We start from the raw sequence: 16,329 nt of genomic DNA, 5'->3' as shown, positions 1-16,329 counted from the left end.
GCAAAAACAGGTTAGCGCCTAAGCCCTCGAGTGGGAGGGATTCTCTCACTCGGAGTAGTTTTTTAACTTAGGCGAGACTGGCTCGCGGCTAAGCCCCCGAGTGGGAGGGATGCTCTCACTTGGAGTAGTTTTTTAACTTAGTCGAGGACTGGCTCTTGGCTAAGTCCAAGAGTGGGAGGGATGCTCTCGCTCGGAGTAGTTTTTTAACTTAATTAGGCGAAAACAGGTTCACGGCTAAGCCCCCGAGTGGGAGGGATGCTCTCACTCAGAGTAGTTTTTTATCTTAGGCAAAAACAGGTTCGCGGCTAAGCCCCCGAGTGGGAGGGATGCTCTCTCTCAGATAGTTTTTTAACTTAGGTGTCATGGATTTAACACTGCAGATGCCCTAGCAAAAGGACTTAGGTGTGGAGCCATCACAACTAGGTTGGCTTAAAGGGGTTGAACGGGACAAGGGACACAGAGAGTTTACCCAGGTTCGGCCCCTCTCAATGAGGTAAAAGCCTACTCCTGCTTTGGTTGTATTTCTTGGGTTTCGATTACCAGGGAGCGAATACGCTTGACCTAGTGCTTGACTGATTGTTTCTTGAGTTAACCCGCCGCAGAGTCACCCCTTTATATACAGGTTGATGCCCGGCGGCTTACAGGGTCTCGACCGGCTCACACAAACATGACCGGCTCGGTTTCTAACTAAGCTTGCCTTATGGAACAAGTCATCTCCTGGCGGTTCACACCTTTGGGCCTTGAGTCGCCTCTCGGCCTGCGGCCTTCAATAAGCTTGATCGATGAACCGCCAGCTTCATGCTTAAGTCTCCAATGGCATGACCCGGCTCCTAATTGGCGGGTCATACCTAGGAGTTATATCCCCAACACTAGGCCCCAGGTTGATTGGAACTTGTTCACATCAATCTCCACCACTTGACTTAGCAGAATCTTCCATTATCAATTCCTTACCGATTCGATGTAACCCGCCATGACATCATATCGCAGAACCATGGTAACCCGCCATGACATCATGCGCATTAATTCCGCATGAGGCCCAGGACATCTCAACAGATCTTTATATTAATAAACCTCAAGAAAATCGAGGCTTCCATATAATCACATAATCATTTTTGGCCTCCTCGATTCCCGCACATACCGTCCGGTCACCTCCTTATAAATAGGGATAGGTGGTCCTTCTTTCACTTTTTACCCTTGCCCCATCGTCTTCGTCTTCCTCCTTGCGACGCATTTGCAAGCCCGAGCTCCACCGTCGTCGACCTTCATCAACCACATCAACACCGGCCGCTGCATCGGCCTGAACAGACTAGAGAATTACGGTGCACCTCCGTTGTTCAGCAGCGTCAGTAAGTACTCATCTTCCCGTGTAGCAGATCTGCATTAGGGTTTCCGCCGTTCAACTTCACCGTTCTTCATCTTTCTCCCTAGAACGCATAATTTCATTTGAATCCAACACTAAAGCTGTGCACTGGTAGTTTTAGCATCCCTTTATGATTGTAAAAGGTACCCTTTCTGTACAGAATCTCATTTGAGCACACGAGTTCCTCAACTGTCATAACTTTATGTTAAGTTTTATTTTGTTTTGTTGAACTGCCGCAGATCCAAAATCATAGAACCAATCTGTGAAACTGTCTGTTTAGCACTTAGCAAAATTTCACTGATAGATCCATATATAGTCATGAATAGGAGCCATGCGGGCGGCTTATATGATAAGCTGTAACCTACCATATAGTATTTGTCCCCTTTTTATGCTGGCAGTATATGTTCACAATCTGTATAACCCGAGATTGTCTTCCGGTTTAACCATGCTGACTTTTATAGCAATTATTCTTCTGCATATAAATTAACTTTGCACTTACTTTATTATCACTGGCCGGCTTAACAGCATAACCTTAATCCGGCAATATTTTCCTTTTTAGGCTTTCATCAACAAAATGACCAAAAATGTTACGTCATGCAACTGGATCGTCTCCACTGTTACAGAGGAATCTCTCAATGACCATGTGAAAGTGGGCGTCTTAGCACCAAAAGATGTTATCCACTAGAGAGCTTCAGGAGATGAGGCTATACCTGACCCAAGGGAAGGAGAAGTTGTAGTCTTTACTGATCACATGCTCCGTGGGTTCACTCCGCCCGGCTCAAAATTCTTTCGCGATGTCCTGCATTTCTTCAGACTCCATCCTCAAGACATCGGGCCCAACTTTGTTTCAAACATCTGCAACTTTCAAGTTTTTTGCGAAGTGTATCTTCAACAAGAGCCCACTATGGAATTGTTCAGGGAATTCTATTACTTGTACCGACAGACCAAGTTCACAGACGGGCCTAGCCTAGAACTAGGTGGAATTTTCATTCAAAGGTGGAAAGAAGCCACTTTTCCTGCTGCCGCACTTCCCAATCATCCTATGGACTGGAACCAGATGTGGTTTTACTGCCAAGTCACATCTCCAGCGGTTGAAAAGCCTCTGTCGGGTTTCCTCGAAAATCGGCTTAGCAACAAACACCATCTCCCAGAGTGGATCAACATGGAAGAATGGGCCAAATATATGCCCATTTTTTCAAAGGTTAGGGCCTTAATGGCGAATGGTTTGACTAGAGTCAATCTAATTTGATGCTGGCTCGCATGGAGGATCTTATCCTTAAGTCGCCGTCCCGGCTAAATGTGTGAGTATACTGGTAATGTCAAAGATCCCCAACTCCACTGCCAAATAGAGATGGACGATGACGCAATCAATTAGATGACTAAGTCACTGCTTAGCGAGAGCTTGGAAACTTGCAGCAAGACATGCTTGAATCCTTTCTGTACCCTTAATAAAGCTCCAGCTATAAGTATTTTTGAATAACTTCCCACTTATTCATTATTAAAATTGTCTTCTCATTATCGCTTGATCTCTGTAGGCCAATTCCTCTTTCTGGAACAGGAAACTCCAGGACAAGCCGGCAAAAAAGGTCAGGACAAAGAACAAGGTTGTCAAGAAGCCTGCCAAGAAGAAAACCAACACCCCAGAGCTGTTTGCTTTGGATGACGATGAGTCGGAGGTAGAACTTGATTCCCTTGGCTCATTTTTAAATTATCTTATTGACACTGATTGCCATCAGGATGAAGCGGAAGCCAGCAACGCTGATGGTGTCGAGGTAACTATCCTTTCCTCTGACTCAGAGCCTTTGCCAAAACAGATAGTTCAACCAGTGAGGCAGAAAGGAAGGTTCTCTCACCCTTTAGCTTACTTGGATCCAAACTTTATTTTGAAGAAACAATAGCATGAATAGCGGGGGCGGAGGAACAGTCCGGTTCCTCACAAACGCCGAGCAGAGGTTTCATAGTTTTCCGACTTAGCTTTTCCAAAGGCGGGTCTTGTTTGACAACCCCTTAACCCTTCTGATTCAAACTATCAGGGCACTGTCGGATATCGGGTTCCGGCAAAACCCTTAAGGTTTGAACTCTAGAGTGTGCATGAAGATCTTCTCCCTACCGATACACGCCCCAAAACCTCGCCGCAGATCTAGGCTAGCACGATGAACAACACAAGAGACACAAGATTCATACAGGTTCGGGCCACCGTTGTGGTGTAATACCCTACTCCTGTGTGTGGTGGTGGATTTCCTCTTGGCTTGATGATGAATAGTATAGAGGAAGAACAGCCTTGCGAGGGGTGTTCTTGAGCTGGTGCAGTGTTCTACTTGGGGAAGGATCCGATCCCTTCCTACTGCGGTGGCTATCTCTATTTATAGAGGCCCTGGTCCTCTTCCCAAATATTGAGTGGAAGGGATCCAACAACGTCCATTTTGAAAGGGGACAGCTAGTACAAGATATCCTTACTAAAGGTGGTCTTCGGCTGCCAAAGGCACTGGTGATGACGCCGTCTTGAGCTCCACGGTGACCTCCGTTCTGCCGCTCTGCTAGTCTTGGTCTCGTTGCACCAATATGGAAACCTTTTCTTGATGCCTTGGTACTCCGCGCCTGCGCTTGCCCCCTATGCACCAAAGAGGAAATGAGGACACTGCGCAGGCTGGTGCCCTCCTGGCGCCCGTCTGGTCTTGATCGTCATGGCTTGCGTCATGAGCACCTCGCGAGGCACCCCTTGCCTCGATCTCTCCGCATCCTCGCGAGCCTGCATGATGAGGCCGCCCCTAAGGAGGCCTTGTGTCATCCATCCCGCGAGCCTTGGCCCCTCGCAAGGGTCTAGAACTTGGGTTGATGAAGACGGGCCGTACTGGGCCACTGGTGAGCCACGCTGCAGGCCGTAGGCACGCAAGTTTGGGGATCTCCATTCCCAGAACACCGACATGCACTTCTCACTCCTCATCTGGTGACTCTACTGCGACTCAGACCCCCCTTTTCAAAGTCGCCCCTGGGTGAGAATATTAAATTTCTTTGCTTTTAAACCCTTTGTAAATTATCATGCTAATATCTTTATGTCTTATTGCCAGCGGTAAAGCCAAGCCAAGCAAGAAGGCGAATATAAGTAAGCCGGGCGAACACACCAACACCATCGAAGATCCCAAGGCCGCTGACCCGGAGAAGCAAACAATGTCTGAATCTTTGCATCAAACCTCTGAAGCAGCTATTGATGATCCACCACCAGAAGAGCACAATGTCATAATGGACTCCGTGGATGTCAATCCGGCTAATGCTAAGCCGCCAGGTCCAATTAAGCCTGCCGAAAAAGAAGCTGAAGATGTTATCTTCACCGGGACTGGTTATGTAGAGTCGGGCAACCCCGCAGTCTTAGAAAAACACAGTGCCAAAGAAGAACTTTCAGCTGATGAAAAGGGCAAGTGGAAGCTGGACTTGGAGAGTTATGCCCAGTTCAACACTCATGAGATTCACACGGGTTGTCTAAACCACCTTCATACTTGCCGTGACTTTGAAGCCAGCTTAGTCAATCTGATAAAGGAGCGCTTTTGAGGTAAACACTGAAAAACTCCTCTCATATATATATATATAACTGGAAGCCGCCAAGTCTACTGAACATGAAAGAATTCAATATCCTCTAAACTTAGATAACCTCTTTGATCTTGTAGCTATGCCATAGCAATTTGTAACTGCTGAATCAAAATAGATAGTCCCCAAGGACTGGCTTAAACTGCAATGTTAAGCTGGGACTTCAAAGTGTAGTGCTCAAATCCACATATGTAGCCCCCAAGGGCCGACTTAAGCTGCATAGCTAAGCTGGGACTTATCACCATACTTATGATCAAATCCACATATGTAGCCCCCATGGACCGGCTGTAGTTGAAGAAAACTAGCCGGGTCATTAAAGTATTGTCTTGAAAAAGAGCAACATGCATTTTCCCCCAAGTGCCAAGTAAAATACATGTATTATGCTTGGGACTTCAAATGATATGATTATAATGCGGCCTGTTTTTCTATATTGCAGGCTGAATTAAATATGAAAGAATCCCAAGTCACTGATCCGCGGCAAAACATTAATTAAGTCCCAACAATCAGAGAGCTCAAAGGCCAAGTCAGAGCTGAAAACTGCCTTAGAAGAGACTGAAAAGCTGAAAAGATACTTCAACACCGAGAGGAACAACTGGGATACAGAGAAGGCGACTCTATTGAAAAGAGCTGAAGATGCTGAGGCTGCTCTTAAGCCGGTGACTGACGAGCTATCTGGCTTAAAGCATCAGATTAATAGCATGACAACCGCCATCTTTGGTAAGTAATGTTGTACTTCAATCTTTCACCACCAATGCACAACGATCATTAGCCAGCTTATCAATATCTTTGCTGATGCAGGATCCAGATGTTCCACGCTGGGTCAAGACATGCGCGTAAAGCTTAAAGCTACATATAACCCTGCGGAGCAGTTGTACACCGGCGCTCAACAGGCTATTTCTGTTGTCTCACATAAGAAGCAACCACCTTCACTCATCAAGGAAGTGTTGGAAAAGCTGTCTGTGCTACCACAAAGAGTTGTAGAACTGAGGCTATGAGCCGCCAGATCTGGTGCCATCACCGTGCTAAGCCAGGCAAAGGCATGGCAAGCAAAACTTGACCAGGAAGAATTAGCCACCGACTGCCCAAGCTTGAAAGAAGACGAGTCTCCCTTCGAAGAGACCGATTTCACCAAGAGAAATGCGCCCTTTGGCAAGCAAGCTAGCAGAGGAGTGACTTGTCAAAATATCAGGGGGGCTTATACAAAGGAGAAATTGAGACTAGCAGCGCCAGTTCATGCGGCCATGGACCTCATCCCGCCAACACATAAGCACACCTTCGCTCCTGATATTGATCCGTCGAGCCTTATAGATGATGAAGCTGTATTTAGAGCTTTGATTGGGATCAACTGGGCCACATCTGACTTCCAGCCAATGGGTGAAGAAGAAGAAGAAAAAGAACCGGTGCAAGATGACCCGGAGTCTTCAACACACCAAGCCCAGAACAACTGACCCAAGGGAGCGGCTCTCAAACTGCAACTTAGTGCTTTCTTTTGAATAACAATTTAATCAACTTGGGCCTTGGAGAGCCTTGTAATAGGCTAGTTTGAAAACCATGATCTGCCATGCCATCGCGCATGTTTTAAGCTTCAAACTGCTGATGCATTTTCAGTGTGCCTTTGATAAATTGGCAAGGAAGATTATACTATTTTGCAATGTTCCTGCACACATAAGAAATAGCATATGCCCAACAAAACGTTATCTGGTGACATTAAAGTCTATAACCAGGGCAGGTTATCAAAACCTCGCATATTCATATAACAAGTAAAACATACCTGTGAAATTGGTTCACACTGTCCGCTTACATCGCCATATCCGGTGAAGATGATAGCCCAAAGATTTAGAGTGCATAACTCCAAGCGCACAATCCAAGTATACTGGCGACTTAACGTCCAAAGCCGGAACGGGTTATCAAAACCCCAAATATGCTCAAATATGAGCCATAATGATTAAGGCTACATGGCGTGAATCATTTTCAACCATATGTCAATATGGTACAAGGATATAAACCCAAACAATGTTTAGAGGAAATAACAAATAAGAAAAAACAAGGCTTTCATAGGCAGCCAAGCCTCAACATCAAGTGTTGTTCATGGGTCGCACAGCCACTGAGTTAATCCTTCATTCAAACCTATAAGCCGGGCCTCACATGACCAACCGCCATTTTAACTTTAGACAAGTTCAGGGTCTTTATAAGATTGACTATCAAGAGTACGGCGGGTCAGTCCAGGATTACCTAGGCGGAATGGCAGACATACAAGGCAGGATAAACCATAATTTGGTGTTTACACATGGCATACAAGCCAATCAAAAGTGTAAATAAAGCTATGTTCATTGAATAGGGAGCCCCCAAGTGATGTGTAGCGAGCCCTCAAGGAAGGATACATATGTTTGAACTGTGCACTGCAGCAAGTTCTCTTTGGTAACCTTTAACTTGGGCAATAAGCCCCCAAGTAATTTGCAACAAGGCGTATAAGCCGGATCAATGGGGTAGTCATAGCTATGCTCAATGAGCAGGAAGGCCCCATGTAATTTTTAACAAGGCGTGCAAGCCAGATCAAGAGGGTAGTCACAACTATACTCAATGAGCAGGAAGCCCCCAAGTGTACTTATGAACTGACAATAAAGACTTAGATACTCAGAAATGAAATGAAAGAGGCCCTGAATTATACGGGATGCCGACTTTATTATACTTGATCATAATATATACATGGACGAAAATATGTACAACACAAGAGCAAGTGGCTCAAGTGTAATAAGGCCGAAGATGAGCAATGTTCCAAGGCCAGCGGGTCTCCTCCTCCGATGTGCGTGAAATCTTGTGGTCTCGGATATCAATGAGGTAGTACGACCCATTTTCCATGTGTTTGCTGACCACAAAGGGCCCTTTCAAGGTGGGGATAATTTGCGCATGTCTGTTTGATCTTGGATGAGCCGGATCACGAAATCGCCTTCTTGAAAGGTTGGAGTTTTAACCCGGCGGCTATGATAGCGATACAGATCTTGCTAATATATCGCCAAACAAGCCGCCGCAAGGTCACGCTCTTCATCCAACAAATCAAGAGCATCTTGACGTGCTTTTTCATTATCATCTTCAACAGAAGCCGCCCCACGGGGCGAGTCGTGACGGATGTCACTGGGAACAACTACCTCTGCTCCGTAAACCATGAAGAAGGGCGTATAATCCGTAGATCTATTGGGGGTAGTATTGATACTCCAAAGCACTGAGAGCAACTCCTCAACCAAACAACCCGGCGTGTTCTACAAAGGGTTCATAAGCCGAGGTTTTATATCTCTCAAGATTTCTTGATTGGCCCTTTCGGCTTGACCATTGGACAGGGGGTGAGCCACCGATGAAACATCAAGACGAATACGCTCTTGTTGACATAATTCTTTCATAACACCCTTAGACAGGCTAGTGCCATTATCAGTTATGATGTTATGAGGATAGCCAAAACAGAAAATCACCTTTTTAATGAATTCAACCGCCGTTGCCGCATCACACTTGCTAACCGGCTCTGCCTCAACCCACTTTGTGAACTTGTCAACTGCCACCAATAGGTGGGTCTTTTTTTTCCTTGGATCTCTTGAAAGGTCCAACCATATCCAGCCCCCAGACTGCAAACGACCAAGTAATTGGAATCATCATTTAATCTTTAGTTGGCACATGAGCTCGTCAGGAAAATTTCTGACAACCATCACACTTGCTAACCAGATCTTCCGCATCAGCATGAGCCGTCAACCAATAAAACCCATGACAAAAAGCCTTAGCGATGAGAGACTTAGAGCCTGCATGATGGCCACAATCTCCTTCATGAATCTCCCTTAGGATCTCACAACCCTCCTCAGGAGAGATATAGCACTAAAATACCCCTGTGACACTGTATCGGTGTAACTCGCCATTGACAATGGTCATTTACATAGACCATCGGGTTATTTGCCTGGCCAAATTTTCATCCTCAGGTAACTTGCCCCGGGTCATATAAGCCAAATATGGAACTGTCCAATCAGGAATAACATGAAGAGATACCACCAACTATGCCTCCGGGTCAGGGATAACAAGATCCTCTTCTATAGGCAATTTAACTGAAGGATTACTCAGAACATCGAGAAAGACATTAGGTGGTACCGGCTTACGCTGAGACCCCAGCCGGCTTAAAGCATCAACCGCCTCATTTTTCCTGCGATCAATCTTATATCTTATATTTACTAATTGGAAGCACCAAACAAAGGACTACGGTAATCCTCAGTAAAACATAGAAAATTACCATTCGATCAGTAATCAACGTGTAAGATGGTTTTTGCTTAAGTTTCCAACCAATCCATGAGTCCAATACCACTCCATGCTTTTTCCCTTAAAAAAACACCGCTCCACGCTTTCCACGCATAGGTTGTCCCTCATGACCTCAATCACCATGTCCTCCCTCCAGCAGACCACGGTCTTGCTATCTTCGGTGGCCATCCTCTTTCTCGATCTTACGACGGCCTCCTACGGCAGCGGCTAGCTTGCCGCCGCACCCCAATCATGCGAGGCCCCTTTCTGTACCCCTACTGCACAGTCCAGCCGGCCACACGGCCGTCTTTTCATGGATCTAGATGCGTACTCCACTGCTTCTTGGCTCTAGATCCATGAAAACTCTGCTTTGTTGTACCTCTAGAGGTAAGATTACTCTTAAATCTATTAGTAGAACTTCTTCTCTACTCTGATTGGATTATAGAAGCCTCCGAGGGAGCAGCGTCATGTTCAACCTGCAACCATTAGGCAGCCCAGGGTGGCTAAACCTAAATAGTTCAGTGAAAATTGAAAGTTCCCATGTGTATTAGTTTGTGCTGCCTTCAATTCTTACCTGCAAAAAGGCCTATATCTTAACTTTTGCTAATTGTGTGTTTGGACAAATTTCTAGAAGATGATAATTTGCAGACTTCAGATAGGTTCTATACAAGCATCCATGTTACAGACCTGTTAATAATAATTTTGGAGTACTGAGATCTGTTCACATGCTTTTAAGTAGTGCTCTAGCTGAACAGTGCTAATTTTGCATATTATTGCTGCTAAACAAGGACTAAAATTCGTTGTTGTTGCTTAGCTTGGGATGCCTGATTGGTTTATTTAGTATGAAAGAAAGATGAAGTGATCATGATGGCTTCTAATGAGTTCAATTTAGGCTAACAGCGATAAAAATGGTTAATGAAGTGGATGAGGCATACCGATGTCAGTCAAATTACAACCACTGGTGAGGCCGCCGAGTGGAGCTACTACAAGAGACGGGCGCAACAGCTCTCTGGACATGAACATTGTTCTAGGTCAATTCGTCATCAGTCAATAAGAGGGTAATCCAAATTCTGAAATTTCATTTTCTATTTTCTAACCCATCAAATCAATTTATGGCTTGAGTCTTGAGGTCATGTTCATAGGAAATCAATTTGCAATTATATGTAACGGTTGCTCCCTACAGTTTTATCAAATAGCCTTTAATATTTCGAATTTACAACTATGGCCTATAGACTAAAGAATAAGGTATTTTCACCTTCATATTTGGGCAGTCTCGGCAGGTTCTTTTTTGCCCCGGTGTACAACAGCAAGAACTACCGCAATTAGCTTATGTATACTTGAACGAATCTTCCTGTTTTGTTGGATCGCCGGTGTCAATTTGTTTGGGTAGAACCATATTTATTTCTTGGGAATCCAAATTGAAAAATTAGGCCTTTATACCTTTTTTGTTTCTTGCCACAAGAGGGATGGATGACCATCTCAATCGGTGGCATTCCATTAATTTTTAAATCACAATACATCTTACCTTATATATTTACTAATTGGAAGCACTAATTGAGACACCATGTTAATCCTAGAAAATTAACAAAATGATCCATCCGATCATAGAGTTGCATCTCTGGAGCCATCGGATGAAATCCGTCATAGTCCGTACGAACTATCCCACATGAGAAAGTTCCTTCTAGGCCTCTCCCTGAAAAAAATATTTCCATCTCACCTCTTCCCCATCTCTTCCACCCATCCACGATCTTCCTCCTCTGCCGCCTCTCCATGTCCTCTTCTACCCAGCCCCGGTCTATGTTGCAGACCTTGAAGAACGTGACCCAATCTAATACATATACAGGCAATGCCATGAATCATGAAGGTTTGACATAGGTGACTATGTCTGTCCTCAACATACCTGACGTTTGATCATTATTACTGGACCACGCCCTGTCCAAAAATTAATTAGGCAAACTGAAGCTATGTTTATTCCGTACATTTTCTCATGGTTCACGAAGATATATGAAGCAGTTTGGCGATCCCAAAATTCATTGATCTAATATGTAGTTTTCAATTAATGATTCCACTGTCAGTTTTCATCACTTATCTGCTCTCTTTTATCTGAATTTTATTTCTAAAGAACACAACAAACACACATGAGGTTGAAGGAAACAGAGAACAGAAATTCAGTCATGGAGAGAGGCTTTTGCCATCCCAAAACTTGCTTCATTTTTAGTCTTTCCTTTTATTTCATCGCTTAACTGGACAGACGGGAAATTCGCCACAATCCAATAGTTGCGCGTGCCATCCCACGAGCCCGGATTGTGCCGGGTCAAACGCTAATTAAACAAGCTAAAATTAGGTATGGGCCACAACAGGAACGCAGCAAGATTCTGGCTACAGTAAACATTCAGATCAAAGACACATGTGATTGCTTATGCAGCTACTGAAGAAATAAGAGAAACTGAAGAAAAACTTGTAGACAGATTGAGGTTAACATCAACATCCGCAAGCACGAATCGTCCGGCAGGAAAACAGTAAGCAGCACCAGCCCTTCGTTAACTCTAATAGTACTGTTGTACGTATTGAAGTTCTTCTGTTTCACTTCCTTTTTGTTATGGCCGTGAAATAGCCATGGTACATAAGTCATTTTTTTTCTTGTGTATAGATATCTCTCCACATGTTTCCATGTGGTAGCCATTGCTATTTCTTTCCTTATATGCATATTTATTTACTAGGTCTGTTAACACGAGTGTCTCCCTAAGGTCCTAAAACATTTACTGTGAATTCTATATAAAAAAACCATTTTTTTTGCAAAAAAGGCCATGTAGAAAGTAACATGATATTTTGTCTTTTATATTAAAATCTAATAAATAGTAATTGAAAAAAATACTATGCGCCATCCGCAGCTCCTTACTGTTCTTTGCATATTGTGTATTTACAATATGATTTGTATTGATATTTGCAATTTGCAAATCGAGTATGTATAATATTATTTTTTGGCTCAGTATGTGTCAGTTATATGATTGTGATTTAGTGTAATTAGATTATGGAGGTCCTTCTCTTTTTAGGCTATCGTCATGTTGGTGCAACAAATATCTGCATGACCATGTACCTCTTATGTGATTATCCATTCTTTTATTTCCAAGTAAAATTCTACTTTAGGATGGATTAGCTAAGCATTAGATTGACCCCAAGTCACCACAGGACGCCTTGGTATTGACAGAAACATCACGTCAGATACAAAAATAAATACAGATAAATGAGATACATAATGCCTCAAAACCAAAGCTTGGGTTCACAAAGTCAAAATTTCTCAGATCTCAGGAGCCATGATATGGAGTCCTTCCAAAAAGATTTACATCAAACTTAACAAAACTAAATTGTTTCTACCCAATTGTTTCCTAAAAGATGTACGCATTCTGTTTTGCTTTTAGTTTTTAGTTTGGAGCTACCTATTGAATTAGTTTTGTTGGGTGCTCACTATCTAAATTATAACTGTGATCAACAAATGTGTATTGTATATGGGATAATATGTGGATTATGATCTCAAGGGTGAAAAGATAGATTTAGTACGTCTTGAAGATTTTGATTTTCCCAAGTATTTTAGGGATACACAAATGTAGTTGTAATGTTCAAATATCTATTTCCTCAACAAGCTTCATTATGATCTCAACGCTGATTTAATCTATTCATCATTTCATCCATGTTGCATGAAAATACCAAGTGTATTTAAAGAAGAAAAAACACTTATTCTTTGAGTTCATTCCAATATATTGTAGCAGCAAATATTGTTATCTGCTAATTCTCAATTGTGAATTAGTTTGAATTTGTTGTGGCCTGTTCTAGAGATAATTAGACCGCTCACGAAATTAGACTACACATTGGTCATGTTGCAAGTGTTTAAAATGGCTGCTCTGACTACATTTTCATCTAAGGGTTACTCATTTAACTGTTACGTACTACTCTTTGGAGTAGCTTTCATGCCAAAGAAGAGTACCATATGCAAATGTTTAAAGCCAAATTCTCTTTTTGTGTGGTTTCCCTTCCAGTTTTATATCCGTATAATCCAGAGTAAAAAAAAGGCACCCCGGTGCATGTAGCTCCCGCTTGCGCAGGGTCTGATCATAGAAAAATATTTTGTAGTCATCTCATATAATTTTGCATGGCAGTTTCGCAGTGATGAATAGTATCCTCTTTTCCTATCTAGAGGTAAATTGCAGGGTAGGAAATCAAATATGAGCCTCAAGCATGATCAGATATAACTGCAATCTTAGTTGTTAAAAAAATAAAATATGAGCTTCATTTGTTGTAAACTTCTAGTATATTAAATATTCTAAATCATGTTCCCACAAATGGCCACAACCACGATTAATATGAGAACTTTTAAAGAGGGTTGTCGTACATGGTTTAATTTTTTGTGATACCGATAGAACACATGTAACAATAATGCATTTGTACGGGTTTGTGCTTGCTTCCTCAACACAAATTAGTGGGCAAGGCAATTAGGAACTTTGTGCCACTTATTGGAAACCGATTATATCCCACTGTTTTTTAACAGGCTTGACCTATTTCTGGTAGCACTTGAAGCTACCATGGTTTTTGGATACCCAAAAGACTTATGTTTTTGCATTTTCTTATCCTTTGGCTTGATCCTGACACGCTGAATTTTCATTTTGCAGTTTCTCCCTAAGGTCCTAAAACATTTACTGTGAATTCTATATAAAAAAACCATTTTTTTTGCAAAAATGGCCATGTAGAAAGTAACATGATATTTTGTCTTTTGTATTAATATCTAATAAATAGTAAATCGAAAAAAATACTATGCGCCATCCGGAGCTCCTTACTGTTCTTTGCATATTGTGTATTTATAATATGATTTGTATTGATATTTGCAATTTGCAAATCGAGTATGTATAATATTATTTTTTGGCTCAGTCTGTGTCAGTTATATGATTGTGATTTAGTGTAATTAGATTATGGAGGTCCTTCTGTTTTTAGGCTATCGTCATGTTGGTGCAACAAATATCTGCATGACCATGTACCTCTTATGTGATTTTCCATTCTTTTATTTCCAAGTAAAATTCTACTTTAGGATGGATTAGCTAAGCTTTAGATTGACCCCAAGTCACCATAGGACGCCTTGGTATTGACAGAAACTTCACGTCAGATACAAAAATAAATACAGATTAATGAGATACATAATGCCTCAAAACCAAAGCTTGGGTTCACAAAGTCGAAATTTCTCAGATCTCAGGAGCCATGATATGGAGTCCTTCCAAAAAGATTTACATCAAACTTAAAAAAACTAAATTATTTCTACCCAATTTTTTCCTAAAAGATGTACGCATTCCGTTTGGCTTTTAGTTTTCAGTTTGGAGCTACCTGTTGAATTAGTTTTGTTGGGTGCTCACTATCTAAATTATAACTGTGATAAAAAAATGTGTATTGTATATGGGATAATATGTGGATTGTGATCTCAAGGGTGAAAAGATAGATTTAGTACGTCTTGAGGATTTTGATTTTCCCAAGTATTTTAGGGATATACAAATGTAGGTGTAATGTCCAAATATCTATTTCCTCAACAAGCTTCATTATGATCTCAACGCTGATTTAATCTATTCATCATTTCATCCATGATGCATGAAAATACCAACTGTATTTAAAGAAGAAAAAACACTTAGTGTTTGAGTTCAGTCCAATATACTGTAGCAGAAAATATTGTTATCTGCTAATTCTCAGTTGTGAATTAGTTTGAATTTGTCGTGGCCTGTCCTAGAGATAATTAGACCGCTCACGAAATTAGACTACACATTGGTCATGTTGCAAATGTTTAAAATGGCTGCTCTGACTACATTTTCAACTAAGGGTTACTCATTTAATTGTTACGTACTACTCTTTGGAGTAGCTTTCATGCCAAAGAAGAGTACTATATGCAAACGTTTAAAGCCAAATTCTCTTTTCGTGTGGTTTCCCTTCCAGTTTTATATCCGTATAATCCAGCGTAAAAAAGGCACCCCGGTGCATGTAGCTCCCGCTTGCATAGGGTCTGATCATAGAACAATATTTTGTAGTCATCTCATATAATTTTGCATGGCAGTTTCGCAATGATGAATAGTATCCTCTTTTCCTATCTAGAGGTAAATTGCAGGGTAGGAAATCGAGCCTCAAGCATGATCAGATATAACTGCAATCTTAGTTGTTAAAAAAATAAAAATATGAGCTTCATTTGTTGTAAACTTCTAGGATATTAAATATTCTAAATCATGTTCCCACAAATGGCCACAACCAGGATTAATATGAGAACTTTTAAAGAGGGTTGTCGTACATGGTTTAATTTTTTGCGATACCGATAGAACACATGTAACAATAATGCATTTTTACGGGTTTGTGCTTGCTTCCTAAACACAAATTAGTGGGCAAGGCAATCAGGAACTTTGTGCCACTTACTGGAAACCGATTGTATCCCACTGTTTTTTAACAGGCTCAACCTATTTCCGGTAGCACTTGAAGCTATCATGGTTTTTGGATACCCAAAAGACTTATGTTTTTGCATTTTCTTATCCTTTGGCTTGATCCTGACACGCTGAATTTTCATTTTGCAGCACTTACACTGCTTGAGGAACCATGTCTCTTTGAAAAGCTCATATGGTTTGAAATCAATGTTTATATGTAAAGAGATTTGTCTCAGGTGCAACAAAAAAAGCAGATCAATTTGGTGTGCAAGAGGCTGATGATAACTATTTGATTTTTTTCTTATCTCTCAGACATTATTAATTTTCTTACCTGTACGATTCTGTACTTTATGACACTATAGCTTCCTATTATCAGTGTTTTTTTAGGATGGTATGACCATGTACTGGATGGTATTTCACAACCTGAATGGTCTTTATCTTTTCTAAAAAATTATTGGATTTAATACTTTAGTTGACTAAGCTTTGTAAATTTTAGCTTAAAATATAAGACCTTATTGAGCACATATCAAAGTTCTTATATAAAGAATAACTCCTGTCCAAACAGTTATACATTTGGTTGAGTTTTAAGCGAAAAAATACAATCTAAGCTGTTAAATCATACATGCAATTGTATTATACTGTATGGATGACCAGTAAAATTGCTCCATGTTTTTGAATTAT

General features: G+C 41.6%; 1 long non-coding RNA gene across 3 annotated transcripts; it reads left to right on the top strand.

Annotated features, from left to right (window-relative positions):
- The first annotated feature begins 9,291 nt into the window (after nt 1-9,291).
- Nucleotides 9,292-16,119, top strand: LOC123069468 (uncharacterized). Of its 3 annotated transcripts, none has more exons than XR_006432579.1 (3): nt 9,311-9,598; nt 10,104-10,269; nt 15,799-16,119. It is a non-coding gene; the product is annotated as an uncharacterized lncRNA (long non-coding RNA). The 3 variants fall into 3 exon arrangements; XR_006432580.1 differs by having other exon boundaries at nt 10,104-11,730; XR_006432578.1 differs by having other exon boundaries at nt 9,292-9,598; nt 10,104-16,119.
- The last annotated feature ends 210 nt before the right edge of the window (nt 16,120-16,329 follow it).

The sequence above is a fragment of the Triticum aestivum genome, chromosome 3B, assembly GCF_018294505.1.
Source record: "Triticum aestivum cultivar Chinese Spring chromosome 3B, IWGSC CS RefSeq v2.1, whole genome shotgun sequence".
NCBI lineage: Eukaryota > Viridiplantae > Streptophyta > Magnoliopsida > Poales > Poaceae > Triticum > Triticum aestivum.
This window is presented reverse-complemented; position numbering and strand designations above follow the sequence as displayed.